Source organism: Hetaerina americana, unplaced genomic scaffold, assembly GCF_022747635.1.
Source record: "Hetaerina americana unplaced genomic scaffold, ioHetAmer1.1.p SCAF_11, whole genome shotgun sequence".
Taxonomy (NCBI): domain Eukaryota; kingdom Metazoa; phylum Arthropoda; class Insecta; order Odonata; family Calopterygidae; genus Hetaerina; species Hetaerina americana.
The window spans coordinates 3,048,386-3,066,634 of record NW_027286181.1 but is presented as its reverse complement, the minus strand read 5'-3'; the positions used below and the strand labels follow the sequence as shown (position 1 = coordinate 3,066,634).

The window sequence follows — 18,249 nt, the reverse complement described above, 5'->3', positions numbered from 1 at the left end:
GACACTTAAGAGTCCATTTTGGAAACGTAGACCTTTAAGCCAATCTCGAGGTAAGAGCGAGGTACATACCGTACGATTCGGAAGCAATTTAATTGCAACAAAAAATCGGTTTTCCAAAATAAAATTTTTTTGTACATTTCCGAGCTCTGGTTTTATAAAATAATGCGGCCGACCTTGTGACAGAAATGCGCCTATATTTGTTTATGTCCAATAAGTATTTCATTAATTGTTTTTTTTCGAGTTGCGTCAAATAAATGACTGGATAAGAGTAACAATTGAAGTGATGTGAATGTGACATGTGGAGCGAAAACCATTTTTGTTGTTTATTTTACGGAAGTTTCATTTCAGTCATGGTATTTAACCAATTTAAAAAGGTTTATATAAAGAGATAAGCTTCAAATTTAATGCATTTTCTCATCTTTGTCTCACATCCTAAATCAGTGCATCCGTCATCAATTTTCTTTTTCACGCAAATGTCTACTTCGCTAACGCAATTATTTCGCTATTTGGCGCACTACTATGCTTTCCAATAATTAACTGCACTAAATAAATGGACTATTTTGCCAGCTTGAGTTTATTTCACCCCACTCTAATGTTTAATTTAGCTTTCTTGCGTTTCGAGAATCTAATTACTTTCGTTTTCTTGTGGTTTATTCTCCTCACATGCCTCTCGCATGGCAGCTAATTCAATTCAACATTTTAATCAAGATAATTTCGAAAAGTTATTGACCAAAAAATTGCGAAAGAGATTTAAATTACAACAAGTGGATATTTTATGCTCTAAGTATACATTTCATTTAAATCTTCGTATATATTTTTAACCGATAGGGTCGTGGTGAAGGCAAAACTGACCATGGCGGTCTTTAAGAGTCACAGCAGTCATGGATTGCGGACAACGATGCTGAGTGCGCCGTAGGTTCTCATGCAATAATATATAGGTTTGAGACAATATCCAGGATAACGATAATAACAAATAATTAATCACTAAATTTCAAAACAAATCCTGGAAAATTTCAACCAGTCTCTCAAGTGAAAAAAATGCACATTAAAACCTAGGAGGCGCCCCCGAGTCGGATGACCAAGGGCGTGGAGTTCCCACCATTTATTTGATGAAAAATATCTCGCTAAGCGTTGTTTGTAGAAATGAAACAATTCAACATAAATTAATCGACAGTTACGACCCGAACGATCACAGGGAAATTTTTAATAATTTTTTTCAGCTCGCAAAATGTGCAAAAACATGTTTTACTTTTCAACATTCTTAATAGCTGTCGTCTGATGGGGTGATAAAACGTACACATGACGGGTGGAATTTCCTTCCTAAGGTTCCACAAGATAATTTATTATATCGTATTCTTCTAAGAGTTTTATTTCTGCTTGCTGCACAAGTATTTCCGTTCTAGCTTTTTAATTAATTATTCAACTGTGTTGGTTTCGTGAGAATTTAGAATACCACTGGGTTTATCTTTCGAAAAATACATGACTACTTAACTATTTTCTCTCGGCTCGAATTCTCATAGCTATCAAATTTTATAATCGTCTAGGGTAAATCTTCGCATTACAGATTTCGTAAATGGACGAAAAAACGCAAATTTTCTTTGGAAATTGAAAATCAATTCCCATTCTCAGGCTATCAAGTTATAATCCAACCCATTTTCTACCCAACAGGGAGCGTCGTTGGAGGCTCATAAGTAGAACGTGAAAAAATTACATTTCCTGCAAAACATCTCGTACAATTTATAGCATTTATTTTCAATTAGGAGCCAGATAATTTATTTTACCAGTCATTGACAGAACAAAAAAAAACAGAAGCAAACATAAAATGCAATCGCTTAGAGAAGCCAAGTAATAGGTGGACGTATTTATACGTGTACTTTTTATTAGTGAATGTTTCTTGAACATTTATTTTTCTAGACATATTTATGAGAATTCTAAACAAAATGAGCCACAGATGTGATCTGAGAATAAAGAAGCTATATGTATTTTATTTTGGAATGTAAGTAATTATTTTATTGTTGCATTTCCTCTAGACTTTAAACTAATGGAAAACCTTTTTGCACTATATTTCTTCACAGTCTAATCTCTCAAATCTCCTGGTTAACCTTGTTGCGTCTTGAGTCATGGAAGTTCCTTCTTTATTGCTCCACTTCGCTTAACCTACGCAACTTCATATCAGCAATCAGCAAAGTATTTTCTATTTAAACTGTTCCTTAAAGCCATTTAATTTAAAGAGTCATTTGCTGCTACGTCATAGGCAAACTATGAGGATAATAACGCTATGATACTTGTTTCCTATTTGTATTGTTTCCGTTAATTTATTCAAGAGAAAATTTTCAAAAGACTTTCTTTTTCAACGGTGAAATATCTAAGTATAATACTTACAGTTGGGTCCCAGGACGATTGAGACTCGGAGCAATTTCTTCTTTATCTGAAATCAATGAGAAAGAACCATTATTACACTTTTTATCCCCTCGGGTAATCGTTAAAAGTAAAAACCAAAACATAAAATACTGTTCTTAGAGACTGTTAAGATGTAATCAAATCACAAAAGCAATAAAAAAATGGGTCAAAGGGTAGAGAGGCATTGGTATACGAGAGAAACCTTTGTGAAAACATATAAAAAATAATGACCTCCATATCATCATTTCTAATAAAATTTCCTTTTGATTTGAATGTAAATTATTCAAATATTTATTTACATGACACCACTTCATGAATTGTGTCGTAAACGACCCATTTCAATCCCAACTTCGAACCGACTACGGGCATTTGCAAACCCAGATGGCGTCCTAATAAGCGTGAAACCACAATTCTCAGGCACACGTGTTTTGAATAAGCTTTCACAGTTATGGCCTCAAAACGAGACAAAAACACACGTCGCGGCTTCATTTCTTGCATTTAAAAAATAAATTTCCAATCACGATTGGGTCCTGATGGGCTCGAATCGGGCAAATCACCCGTCGTTGAAACGTAAACTTGAAATTCGACGATTCCATAATTCAAAAACCACAGGTCTTCCAAAGAAGGATGGCTAACAAATAAACGCGCGTGCTGGCTCCCACCCACCTGTGGATGGGGTAAGAAGACAAAGCGCGACCTCCATTCCCTTCCCCACTCTCTCCTAGTCGCCCACGCGGTCCCGAAATAAATCGCTCTGTTGTTCCAGAGTGGGCGATGATGATTATCAATGCTTCCGGATGCCGCCGCCTCGAGGGGTTAAAGGTTAAATGCGCTAAACTATTCCCCGTTCAAAGTCTTCCTCTTCCCCCACCCCGTCTCTCCCTTTCCCACTTTCGATGGCAGGCAAGCGCCTCTGCTCTATCTACGATCTTCCCTCCAGACGAGGGGCCGTCCTCGCGCGTCTTCGGCCCACGGAGGAGAGGCGGAAGTGGCGACGGAGGAAACGATGATCGGCAGAGAGATTCCTCGGGTTACGAACCGATTGAACTCCAAGTCCTCCCCCCCCCCCCTGGGCAATCTGCTTCGAACGAAATTTGCACCAATCGATTTCCATTACCGAAAGCACGGAAAATAAAAAGAAAACGCTATAACAACCGGAGCCGACCCACTCATTCTCCGGAGAAGTGCAATCGCAAGATAAGCCAAAACCCCGGTTAGAAATCCACCACGAGGATGGACGTGGTGTGCGCTTATAATGTATAACTTTTTCCCTAATCTTCGTTTAGCTATGGCATATGATAACATTATCGACACTAATAAGTACAACAATTGGGAAACAAAACAGGCTGTGGAGTTATTGAGAATATCATAATGGAGTATCTAAAACGCACCCCTTTAGGAATTGTGATGTAGACGCCTCATACGATACATATTATTACATCAGACTTTTTCATTATTCTTATTGATTTTCTACCGCTTAATGAAGGATTTGCATGGACACAGACTGAGCAACAATAATTTTCTTTGGCTTTCCTAACAAAACAAAACTTAACTTACGCCACTACAAGTAGCCCCTCTTCAATTACAAATACTTCTTTCCACCCTTCATTCTGTACAACATCCCTATTCTCTTCCCGCCACTTCCTCGTTTTCCCAACGTTCCTCCCTCCTTCACAGTCTTCAACATTCCATTGCCAATCATAATGCGCTGCATCCAAATTTCCTGCCTCCATGAATTTATCCTAACAATCCCCTCTCTCCACCATACTCCCTACGCACAAATTTCAAAAGGTTTTAAACTACTCTCATTTTCTTGCTTCAACGACCGACTTCGGCGCCGTACAAAACCACTGTCGACACCAAAGTTTTGTCGCGCCTTTTCTTAACATCCTAAATCAATGTCTCTACTCGTACCAATCCCACTGATTTTCTAATACGCTTGGCAAAACGTGTAGCCCTTTGGCTGACTGACTAAATGAAATTTGTTCATCCGCGAACCGAACTCATTTCATGAATTCTCCATCGACTTCCAAGATGCGTAAACTGTTCCACTTGCTCTAGTTTTTGACATCCTATTTTTGCGTTTAACTAGACCTTTCTCTTTCTGAAAAACCGCATAACCTTTTTTTTTTTACATTTCAACCCATATCTATCGCACTGATTTTCAATTCACTCAATAATGCCGCAACCTCTAGCATGATTGACAAAATAAAGCTTGGTCATCAGCAAACCAACTGATTTTATAGATTCCCCGTCGATTTTCATTTCTATCTCCAGTTCTTCCCATGACCCTTTAACCATTTCCTCCACACATACGCGGAAAATAATGGGTGATAATGTACAACCCTGTGTTACCCCTCTCAATAACACTACTCATTTTGAATTTCCATCTCCCACTCGTCCCTGAGCAGTCTGAGACATTTACAAGTAGCGGGATAGTCGAACGTTTCTCCAATCTACTTCTATTTTCTGCAAACATATTAACTTATTCCCAGGATCGGATAAAAATGAGAGCTTGAATTCAATCCATTAACTAACCTGTTTTTTAAACAAAAAACAAATTATTGAATGTACCCCTCTTGTTTGATACACTAACGAAATTATTGACGCACCACTTACAATATGAAATTCATGTGGGAAAACGCTATTAAACCGTCCAAAAATAGTTGCATTGCGTTTAAAAATTACAATTCACTCTTTTGTTTCTTGCAGAATAACGATAGCCATAAGTCACACTGTGTTTTTCCGTGACAAAAGAATCTCACAGCCATATCGAATCTGTTTGTAGCAAATCTTCACGTTTCCAACCTCTCTACAGAGTTACAGGCGTTGTAGTCTCCCTACCTACATGTTTCTCATAATTCATCCCTGGTCTTCACGATGAGTTTTTCCCTTTAATTATGCCTTCCATGACGATTTCAGCGTCTGCATACGCGCACAAAAGTTATCGTTTCCCTAAAATTCTACATTTCTCTTCTCCCTTCCTCAATCTTTGCGCTGACTCTACCGAAGGACATAATTAGTCATGCCATCAATCCATTTTATTTTTATCCAACCGCGGTAGTTTGACATTTCCGTTATCCATTATCTTTCAGCTCGTACTGTCGTCAACGTCTCACAGCCAAAGATAATTAAATACAAAATTTCACGCACCGTTTCCTTTTATCCAATGTGATGTTATTTGCTGGTCGTGGTCGTTTATCCTGGTAAATAGCTTTTTTCCCTTGAGCAATCCTGCTCACCATCTACCTCTTGCTTCTTCCATTAGCGACATCCTGCTTCATGATTAAGAAATACAAAAACAACTAGTTTAAGAGCGCAATTTTCTATTCTTTCATGAAAATTGATTCATTTGATTCAGCTGTAGACTATTATCTCCATTCTCTCTATTCTGAGGTTTTACTTTTTTATGCCCGACTCCATAAAGGCTGGTAGTACTGTCAGATCGTCCATCATCTCTGCAAATTAAAATCGTCCACATACCGGAGCCAGCTAATATTTTTCCATATATTCCACAACATCGGCTTTGATCTTTTCCTTGATTTCTATCAGTGGGTAGAGTGAAGGCCATAACGAGTATTTCTCTCTTTTTATTTTTGTTTATTTTCACCTCTCCTCTATTTTTACCGCATTTCATTATTTCATTACATTGTTTACAGAGCGTGTTAAAAATTTTCGGCCATTACATTTCATCCCTATTTCCTTAAGGATACACACACTATTTTGCTCCATAACGTGTTGTTTAAAGCACTCTCCAAGTCCCGGCTGGTAATTAAGTTCAGTTACGATGAGTTAAGTTTCAACACGAGGTATGCAAAATGACTATTTAAATAATCATAAGAAAAAATCGTTATTTGTAATGAACATGGCTATATTCATAGCATGACTGCAATTCGGTAATTAGATAATCACCAAAGGAAGAAAAAAAGACGAAATGTAAAAAAAAACTGGAAAAGCTAACTTAGGAATAATGGATGTTTTTCCAACACTACAGCAAAGGATACAATGCTTGAGAATCCAAGTGTAATTATGCAGAAAGAGTGGAACGGATATTCATACATCAAGAGATTCATAAAGTGACTTTTGAAAAGTCGAAGGAAAAAATAAAGTTTAGCTCAGAGAAATGCATTAGAAGATGCCATCACCCGTCCGAACCCGAATTTGTTCGCTCTCCTTTCCTCAGGAATGTAAAGCATTTCCATTTCACGGCATGCGATCCCGGAAGGAAGATAATAGGGGGAAAGGAGGAGTAAGCGTTGGGGGAGAAGCGGAACCGGGAGCGACGCGTGTGGGTGGAGGGAGGCTAAAGGGGGGGGGGGCGCGCTTCGGTGCTGTGTTTGCCCTCCGCGGAGGAGAAAGGAGGGTCGTCTCCGAACATTTCGATCCTCACGGATTGGATCACGGAGCCAACATTTCCGAGGTAGAGGCCTGAAGGGGGCCGAGAGGGAGATGGGTCGGAGGAAGGTAAACTCGCACACGAACCGAAACAGATATGCATCGCACTCGCCGGAGGTGTGGAGGCGGGGGTGGGAAAGCAGTTGGAGGAGGAGTAGGAGGGATGAATGGGGGACTCGTGAGAGGAGAAGGGAATACTTTTCCAGTTACCTACACAAATATTTTCCTTCCTCGATTGATGCCAGAGCCGCATTTTATTAAAGAAAGGGGGAAAAGTACCAAACACCATCACCCGACTTCCCATCTGGTAATCGTCGGCGGAGGAACGAGGCACGCGGGGTCCCAGCGACTCTCGCTAACCATCTTAAGGTCACAGCACATCAAAATTTTTGACTTTTCAATGGCAGATCCAACCTATCACTAGGTCCTCTTCATGCGTTACCCACATCATCGGAATATTTTAGAGATCACTTTTCTTTCCCATCACCCAGAAATTTTTAGTGCTGTCAAAAGAATCATGCAATTTTGAGTTAACTGAATGTGGTCAAAAGCAACACCTGTAGTTGAATCCTGGACCGAAAAGTGGCCAGAGGCGACTTACTGCGATACCATGGTGCTAGAGACCGGTAAACTGACAAATACGAATCTTACGATATCTAGAATTTAAGGAAAATACTACCTACACTTTGCCTTAGATTTGGGAAAAGTACAGATACTAACTTTGTGCTTTCTCAAAAAATAACATCCGCTCGCAAAAATGTCACTCCTGTCATCTTAAGATTAAAACTCTCTTTGCATTTCAATGAAATGTATCTAGTTCCTTCGGCCTTGGCTAAACCCATCCATTTCTGGTTACTTTCTTTTAATACATTTCCACATACGTAACTCTGCCTAATTATTTCTGTAATACCAGAATCATTAATTATTGTCGCAAAATGATGTTTCGAGCATCTATTTTAATGATCGACAAACATCGAATGGATAAATATAACTCGCTTCAAACCGTTACATTTACTACATACTTAGGTCAATGCTGCTTATGGGATCCCATTATACGGAGTCTCTCACTTGTTATGCCACTGCATGAGCTGTAGCTAGGTCAATACAATACAATTCATGCAATGTTCTATGCAAACTGGTGTTTAAAAAATAAGCGTTGTGCTATAGAGAAATAATAATGTCATAATACTTCAATTGTAGCAGACCACCCTCTATAGCTAGCAGTTTACGACCAGATATTGAGGGAAATATCCATCGTTAAAGTTTTTTTGAACAAATTTGTCTTTCTCCATAGAAATTAGATATAGTAGCGACCATATATATATGACATTAATATTACCACTTCAAATATCTTTGATGGGAGATATTTATCAGCGTAGGATCGTCAAATCAATGAATATGCAAATCAAAAGGAAAAAATAATTTCCCCTTCACTAAAAAATAGGCTGCTGTGCATCGAGGCCTTCACTTTTATGTGTCAACCAGCCACAATGATCAAAATACAGATCAGTTTCAGGTGAGGTTAGAACTATCCTCTCACTGAGACCTAAGGAGAGTAAAAATCGCATATAGTAGGGTAAAGTGTGCCAGTTCCTCACCCGAACAAGTGCCTGAAAAATCACACAGAAAATGGTTTAAGCCGACGGTGCCCATAGCAATCACGTGGAACAGAATTTTTGTCAGCCCAGGGCCCTTTTGTCAGCAACACTGTGCTCTAAGCAACTTGACTATCACTCCACCCTTAGGTAGCTGGGTATGCATGAGATAATAGAACGTACTCAAGCTACTTGGAAGAAGTCAATTAAAATGTGCGGTATACGAGCCACAGTCTCCGTTTTACCACCAATTCTATGAACACATTTAATGATGTTCAAGTCGATGGTGAGAAACGCAAAACGTGCTCAACCACTTCTTCAAAGACCGTTTTCACTTCACAGACCAACCGAAAAGAAGAGAGGAAATGGTCGTGTGCGTTGACCCCTTGACCTGGAAGTGCAGTGGAGGCTGAGGTGAGGTCACGAAGGTCGTTGCCGGAGCCATCTGTGGGCGCGGAGGCGCATCCTCCCATCCCAGCATCATACTTCTACGGAAAATGAAAGGGGGGGGTGAGGGGGCGCCCTGTGACCGCTATGGCCATCAGAGCAGCGAAGTCGCCTACTGGGCAAGAGAAGAAGGGACCGGCCAACACCCTCCGTAGGCATTTGGAGAAGAACCTGGCCCATGGCCCAATTAACTTCCTAAATAAACGGCAAAAAAAATTATCACCGCCCGTGTTGAGCTTCCACGCCATTTTCAATACATACAAAGCCCAAAAATGGGCAAAGGCTCCGAAGGTTATACTGCTGTTCAAAAGCGGTCATGAAGAGGGGATGGAAGACATTTCGAGGAACCTGATGAGGTGATTTACGGGAAAAGGCTACCACAGTCAGTTCACGTAGGTACCTAACACACAAGAAACAAGCACACGGGAAGGTAGAGAAACTCCCAAAGGTTGTTAACGAGAAACTAATTCCACAACAGTGATAACCACAGGATACAGGGTGTTCTGGAGGACCGCTGTTAAAGAAAGCCACTGCTTGGTAACAAGAACAAAAGTTGCTTCTTTCTCGCATTAATTTTTCACCAACCAAGCTGATTTTCTTTCAAACCTTTTCCAAACCTTAACTAATTTTTTATTCCATGGATTCTAAATACTTGTCGAATACTCCAAATGTGGCCTAACCAAAACGCAGTAATACTACCTCTCTCTTTCTTTTTCATTACATTTTCCTAAGACTCGTCTAATAAAACCTAACTTACTTAAGACTGAAACGCATATTCTTCTTATCCATGCACCCTAAGAAAGATTAAATCTCAGGGTAACAGTTATACAATAATGCAGTGAATATAATATGAAAAAGTAAACATTGCACAATATAATACAATTATGGAACCACAAAGAGTCACAAAACATAGCCCTTGAACTAACGGTGCATAATCGCGTACTCTAATTTCCAAAAGTCAATAGACAGTTAAGGGGGCACTGAGTATTGCTAAAAGGTGACAAGGTTCTTTATGCTGGCATCCTTTGGCTGATGGGCACTCCTTAGCATCTCAGAGTGACGAAAAATGAACACAGTCCAAGTTGTTATTTTCCATTGAGTGTCAGCATAACGAAGATTTTCAAAATTTCCCAATACTTCGGTGACTGCATACAGGCTTTTGAAAATTATAGCACGTCGCTAAACGCGATGGTCATGCCTATGGAGTTGCTGCACCGTTAACGAGGTAAGCATGAGGTCGCATATTAAAACAAATCTTCCTCAAATCATTCTCATTCCATCAAAATCTCGCACCACGTGATGAGAATTCGCAGCGTCCATTAATCACGACTAAACGAAGCAATTCCGCCGTAAGTCAACATCTCCCGTCCGCCTCGAGCAGAAAGCGATGCCTTGACGTCCCATGGATGACGCACTTCCCACCTCAGAGCAGTCGGGAGAAACCTGAAGATTACATGCCCATCAAATCGCGGGTTTCGCTTTGAAGATGAACGACAACGAGAGCAAGCAGTAGGTTACGTGTTTTTGTGCTTTCACTGAAATGCGGGAATGAGTGTTTGCCATCTAGGAGTTGCATAATTTCGATCGAAATGGTAACAAAAAGTTCTCTTAATATATATCAGGATTGTATCCGAACGATTTAATCCACACTGGATGGAAATATGTCAAATGATAATATCTGGCCAAGCGAAAATATTGAGCGTTTTAAAATATTGAAATAAGGACAAAATTTTGAAACACCAGATTAATGTTATATATTAATTCAATCACGGTCTGAATTTAAGGAGTCACTGGGCTTAACGTGATACTAGTAACACTTACGCCAAGGAACTCTAAAAATCCATTCATCTTGAGTAATCAATTCGAAGACTGGTCCATGAAGGTGATGTACAGATAATATTTCCAAATACGCCCTATGGCAAATGTAATTCCCCAATTAAGGATAGGGGCCAGTTCCTTTCCCAGTGCCATCTTTCAGTTTGCATCGAGGTTTAAGTAACCAGAAAATCGCAACATGTGGATTTGGCGGGCGGGATTTGAACCCGGTACCCTACGGTCAGTAACCAAATGCCCCATTCATTAGTAAACAATGCCAATCAAAATATTACCTTCGTGAGACAAAACAGCTGAATTTACAAAAAATATCCATATCAAAGCCTACATTTTCACTTTATAGACCACAAGAAACCCATTCGCTCGGACTTCGCATTCTTACCACAGTTGAGAATCCGAGTGGCAATTTGTGTTGGATCTAGACAAGTGAGATCATTTGAGCCATTAGCGATAGTTGTTGGATAACGGATCATGAAGTCTTGAGGGAATGAGGAAAAGCCGGTGTGGAAACCGAAGACGCCATCAGTACATTCCAGTGTGAAATAGATGATATAAAGATCATGCCGCTCTATCTCTTTCAACTGCTAGGTGATTGAAGTCATTGCCGCACTCCATCAACCAGTATTCTAAAAATTAAGTCCTTAGGCATATTGCCTTCTGCCGCTGACATTGGAGGCATTAAATTAGCTATCGCTCCCAAAGATGACATACCAATACTCTCTTTTTAATGCATTACGACGCCGCTTCGGCATACATAGGAAATGCTCGAGGGGGAGATTTTTAAAAATTCTAGAATATTCAAACGACTTTATTACTTCATAGAAAGCATTCATTAGATTTTTTGTCTCTTGTCAGTCTAAGACTTTTTGTCGCTTGTCTCGTACGGCCAATGTTAATAGTCGGCATTTCTTTATTCATTTGAGATTTTTTTAAGATTTACTACAATCTGTTATTTGTGATACAAACACAATTATCTCGGAATTTCAATCTACGATTATTTTTCCTCCAACGGTAGTATAGATTTACGGCATTAGCGTTATTATTAGATCTTAAGATTCTGATTCATCGGGCCTGTAATTGTACAAAAGAAAGAAGTGTGACCTCTCTTTGAGGTAACAAAGGTATGAAATATTCATAATAGATAAGAGGTTTAGAGCACAGATCATTATAAACGAGCTGTGCGTATACTTTAAAATAACGATGCATGCGGACTCCTAGGCCTAACTTAGGATACACCGTAAGTATATGGAATCCTTACAAAGTCGGTTTGATTTTTGAACTACATGGCGTTTTGCGAAGAGAAATTAGATGCATAAAACGTGGCCGTGCTAAATTTAATATCGTCGTAGAATATTCGAGGAAATTGGTTGTCAATCACTAGCAGAACTCACGACCAAAACCTGATGAAATCTCTTACATAAATTGGAAGCAGGTCTCTTAGGCGATGGTTTTGAAAATGTATCACATAATAGCCCAGTCGTATTACGGTAGTAAAATCATGTAAATAAGTTGAGAGATGTCAACTGGAGAACCGTCAGATTTAATATGTCATTTTTCCCGCAAACGATAAGGGATCAGTACTCCCGCCTTGCTAAGGAAACGTTTTTTAAATGTATAGTGGCCACAAGTATGGTCATTATTTATTCTCTTTTTAAACTCTTCTCCTCACTGACAGTTCTCACATGGGTTGAGATGTATTTTTAAATTAGATACCATTGTTCATGTACAGTCTTTAAAAATAACTTCGAACATTTGAATTGTTTAATATTTATAGTGGTAAGCACATTAAACGCCGTACTACAATTGCAGACGTGACCATAATGAGCTGTAGGGGGGGAATCGACTGCCAAGCCGATCTATATTAAAGGAACAATTTTTCCCTCCCGCAAAATCCGAGACTGTGAGAGTAGGAAACGAAGAGGCAGGACAGTTTGACCTTCCCAAATGGCATTATCAGCCATAACCAGAATGACCGGCGACCCGGCATCTCCTTTAACACGCCGTCGTGGCGTGGGGATTTAGCGAAGCAAACTTCCCACATGGGCACGCAATAATTTCGGCGAAAGAAGAGATTTATTTTCCGAATGGAGTTGTCATCGCTCTTCTCGCAGAGCGAACGTCTCCCGCTGACGACATGAGGGGCGGAGACAGGCGTCCTTGCCCCGTCGGATGGCAGCCGGGGGGCGAGTGGGTGGCGAGGGGTGGCGGCCGCCCCTTGGCGTGGGCAACACCATGACCTTGCAGGGTCGAGGGGAGGGACATCACGCCTCGCCCGTGGGAGACCACGCTGCTGCTTGCAGGGCGGACTGGTCCTCCTCTCCACTCCCCTTTCTCGCCCCCCCCTCACTCTGCCCCCAAGATCACTCCCACCCTCCCTCCCCGAATCCCACGTCCCACGGCAACCGCAACAAGTTCACACACGCGCAAAAGGCATCCACCGAAATTTAAAATCGACTCTCTTTTTAAGAAAACATTAAGAGTCGAGATAACAAATCGTTTCGGCCAACAGTTGACTAAGGCGTCTGGTGGATAGAACGTACGGCTACACACACAACCGTCTATCAATAAATGAATAGACGAGCAGATTGCAAATGAAACCTTCAAATTCGCGTAATGTTAGACGAGAAACAAGCACTGCACTTATCTATAACTACCAGCAGACTCCGTGCGAGGAATTTGTAATGGGACTTGTAAAGTTATTGGTAGCTTGTAGAAACGTTTGCAGGAGGGGATTGCTAAATCCGGGTGACGACGCCCCTGCACGTCCTCCAGCTTCATCCAAGCGATGCGATTTTTTGGGCACCAGATCGCCCTGGGAAATCGCGCGCGGCAAAACGGGAAAGGAACACCCCCCCCACCTCCCTATTCGGATGTATCGGCTTCTCACGCCGTACCTCTGGTGGGCTACACTAACCAACCCTCGGCTCGATTACAGCGGTGGTTTGGTCTAAAGTTTACAAGATAATCAAAAATTTTCATAAGAAATATTCATTTAATATTATATATTTTATCTTTATTTTATTGATCGATTGAATACGATTTATGATCGATCTTTCGATACCGTTAAATCATTTCCATTTCAAAGGATCAACGTGACATTAAGCAGGGGAAAAGTTCAAGATGTCCATGTGACTGGCTTACGACTCACCCCTAAATAAAAAGTACTTAGGACGTATTGGTTTGTTGTATTTCGGTGTATTTCACTCAATTAATCACATTTTAGTTTACAACATAATTACTCTTCAGTCTCATACGCGTAAAAACATTTGCTTAATACAGCGATAGTAACTATGTAACAATAAAGCAGTAACTAATGATATTAAGGGCAATTAATATTGTAAATAGTATTTTATCTTATAGCTCTTTAACTCTGACGCCAATCTTAAATAACTAGCATCAATATTTAGTTTCAATAGGAGTTTATACATGAATATTCATTTTTTTCTTTTGTATGCATGAGCTTGAAGATACCCCTCCAAATGTAAGCCATCGGCCATTATGGTCTGCTCTATGGCAATATATTAACTTCTGATTGAAATGGATAGATGTCTCACGCTTCCGCCTTTAGATAAATATATCATTCTTGCAAAAAGGATCCATCCTTTCTGGCTGACAGTGTGACGAAATAATAATTTCTCCGGCCAAATCAGTCAGCCTACAGGTACTTAATATTTACAGATGTTACGATATTTGGGATTTGTAGTAGGGCAAAAATTTGTAATCGACCTGTCGAAAAGGAATATAGATAAAATTTAATTAAAAAGTATAAAACATAATAAACTATTTTAATTTAGGGGCTAATTTGGATTGAAATCCAGTTTTCTTAAACATTAATGTGTGATTATTAATAATTAAATTTTGTGTTTGACTGAATCAAAATAATAAAAGAGAGAGTCAATCGAAATTCCACTAGAAGTAATCGATTACCAATCGCTTCTGGAGCAGAGACCTCAAAGGCTGCTTAATCCATTGAGCTCGAGAGCCTAATGACAAAATATTATTACCTCCATAGACATATAAGACAGCGATTCGTTAAAACTTACAGACAGAGCATATATTTTCACAGAGGTGACCGGAGAACGAAAGGAAGAGCATTTAAAAGTAAACTGGAGGTGAAGGAGATGTTATGCTACCGAAATACACTGACAATAAAATGGATCACTAGAGTAGCATGTGAAAAGGTACTTCAGGGTGTGGGTGAAGGGAAACGCCTATGGGGGAGACACGAGAATGAGAGGGAAATTGATGGGGACATCAGAGAATACAGAGGGGAAGAATTAGAAAGGAAAGGTAAGGATGAACCACGAGAATAAGGGCATGGAAAATGTCGTTGTAACAAGCTGTGAAGGAATAATGTGATTGGCAGGCAATAGGATAGTTTAGGAAGCTACCAACAAAACAATCCTCAGATGGATAACCCGTGATGATAATCGACCGATTTATCCGGAGAAGTTGGGAATTTCGGGGCAATGCGCGGGCGATCCCCTCACCGCACCCTTTCTCTCTCGGTCCAACACGGACTACTCGCTGCAGCGCGAGTACACGTTGGCGCGTGTACTTCAGAGGTAATTATTTACGGGGACTCGGGGTCACGAGCGACTTCGGAAAACCAAGAGCGGGGGCGCGCATTACGCAAAAAGCCAACGCCAGGGGGACGCGCCGTCACACGCCGAGACTAAAACCGAAATCTCTCCCCGTCACGGTTTCTTGGATTACATTTAATGCTCCTGCTTCAGGACCAGCTGGAATATGAAAAAAAAGAGCGCGTTCCGTTCTGGTTCCGGTTCCCAGAATTAAGTTTCCGGCTCTCAGTGTTTCTCTTTTGTGAGCCAAGGGTTTTGCGCTCGGAACTTGTTTTGCCGAGGAATTGTACTCGATGTCACTGACGAGAGAAAACACTTGGGAAAAGCATCTATTCTAATTATCCAGGTGACGTTTTTGTAGGTATCCATTTAAAACAGTCAACTTTTTTTACTACTTTTGAGAGCTTATTTTTTCATTACCGACTAAAGAAAGGCATAATATACTACTTGGAAGGTCATACGTTTACAAGAAGATAAATAGGACATGGTACACTGAAATAATCTTGAGAGAAGGGAAAGAGAAGAAACTAACCTTAAACATGTCAACCTCAAAAATGAACCAAGAAAGACCAAAAAAATAGCGTTCTGTTATTCAAAACTCCAATTTTGTCGTCAATATCGGCAGTCAGAAAGTTTCAGACAGCAGTGATGAACACTCACCCCGGTGTGTTTGATCTGAGAATTGTATAAGAATTAATATTCTACGTCGTAAATATACGATTATTTCGGATGAAATAGTGATAAAAATGTCACCTTCCAAGTTATTATGCTTTAAGTTACGAAATGAGCATAATAAATCTTCCTCCACAACGTGAACTTGTACGCCAATTATTCATACGTGTTAAATCGATGAATATTTTTTTAAGATTTTATTTAAGGTATGGAGAAGAATGAAAAAATCAAAATGGGCAGAGAGAACAAACGAAAAATTAAGCTAGGTAAGGTAGGAAAGGATGTTGTTGGTAGGTTCTCATAATGCAGGTCAAGTGGGTGCTAGAAAAAAGATAGTGGGATACTAAAGACTGATAGAGGTGGAGAATCTTAAGTAGTCTAGGACGTGATCTAAGGGCATTTATAGCCGTTTTTATTGAGTCTAAAAAGAGCAAAAGTTCGTAGTAACTAACACATTGCCTAACCCGGTATTTGATAATAAATTTTGCATCTAAAAAATACCCCGCAATTCGACGTAGTAGGATAAATACCCCTATGGGGGTGTCAGTGGACCAGCCATACATGCACAAATATTAGTTCATGAACGCATTTCAATATAAAATTAGCACATACACATATTCACCCGTACATATGCAAAAGTAATTGCTAATATACATAAGTTAATAACACATGTTTTTGCACAAATTTTTCCGGAGTGACCTTGTCAAAGGCTTTCTTTAACTCTAAAATTACAACATTCACTCGGGTATCCCTTCCCAGAAATAAGGATATCATAAGTAAAAAGACCCAAATGTGTTGTGTGCATTATCTTTTTTCCTTAAACCGTTCTGATACCGGCAGAGTGCATTTTTACTGCCTAAAAAGGATATTACGAACAAAACTCTACTCTAAGATTTTTCTAACAACGATAGAGATAACAATATCAAAGAAAATTAATTAATCTGTGATTACATGAATCCTTCTTATCGTAACATTTTAGGAGGAGGTCATGCGCGATAGTTTCTATAAACGAGGTACACGGCCTTCTTTTAGCGACTAGTAAAAAATGATTTTCAAGTAAGGTGCAATGTCTTCCACAAGCTCCTTCAATATTATAGCGGGGATTTTTCCGGACATTGGGATTGGTTTTTATATTTTATAGCTGTTTTCCACTTTCTTCGTGGGACAATAACATATCCCTCATGACCTCTTTAGGTGAGTTGGAGACGTTTCGTGCCCTAATACGCAATTGAGCAGCATGCGTTCTGAAAGAAATCTTTCAGAATACTGGCCTCGGTTTCGCTACCTGCAACAATTTTCTTATTTTCTGCTCTTGACAAATGTACATTCGGTCGTTTCCCTCATCTTTTCCAGACGTGAGACCTAAATGGTTTCGAGTTTTTCCCTTAATATTCTCATTACATGTTTCGTATAAATGTACGCTAGGCTAGGCGAATAATATTTTTCGCTTTGGCTCGAAATTCCATGAGTTCCTGTTCTGAGGTCTTCTTTAAGATTCTCGCCTATAATTTGTGCACTTTTTTTTTCAAATTCTACTTCAAAGTTCAATTCTCCTCAACGTACATCTGACCTCTCCGCTGTACCACCTTGGTTCTTAATATTGCGTTTGAGTACGAATGGAATAAACTTCTCTAACCCGTCCCTAATAATATTTAAAACATTTTCCAAGTATATTATGTGTTAGCGCTATAATGTTCCCACCGGAATGTTTGCAATCCATGTTTTCATTCCTACCAAAGCCAGTTAACATCCATTTTTATATTATCGTAGCGTTTATGCGCATCATAAAATGTATGTGGATATCATCAAGTTGCAGGTGAAGATCACAGCCCTCGTTCCGCAATCTCAAAGAGAAGACGGCTCTCCCTCTCCTCATCCTCTCAAAATCTTCCGATCGGAGTTACATCCGTCGTCCCACGTGGGACTGGATCCACCCCGGTGACCTTCATCGAATCCCGCCGGAAGTCAACCCCGGGGGCGGAGATATGCGGGTACCGGACGACGAGGCGACGGCCGCCAATGGGTAAGGTGGGATGGGACTCCCTCCCTCTGGGGTGACACTTAGTCCCGTGATTCCCTCTTACGCAAGCTCTCCATTCTTTCCTATGCTTAACACTATTAGATTTTCCATTGTGGACGCTAATGTTATGGAGTCCCAGTCCCGACTTTTTCCCGATTTTCCCGTCGAAAATACCCTCCATTTCTCCAGAGGGTTTCAAATCGGAAATGTTTGTAAATGTTCCTGAGGACCATATTTCATCGCGTCGCGTTCTGCCGGTATCACTAAAATCTGTCTTCCTGCTATAGTTTTGGTTTTTTTTGGC

At 40.1% G+C, this 18,249-nt stretch overlaps 1 long non-coding RNA gene across 1 annotated transcript in view; it reads right to left on the bottom strand.

Moving 5' to 3' along the window:
* The window catches only part of LOC139700769 (uncharacterized), a 382,041-nt gene that overhangs the window by 109,406 nt on the left and 254,386 nt on the right, over positions 1–18,249 (bottom strand). Inside the window, exon 3 of the long non-coding RNA XR_011703886.1 lies at positions 2,383–2,428. This is a non-coding gene — a long non-coding RNA (uncharacterized lncRNA). The remainder of the gene's footprint in view (positions 1–2,382; positions 2,429–18,249) is intronic.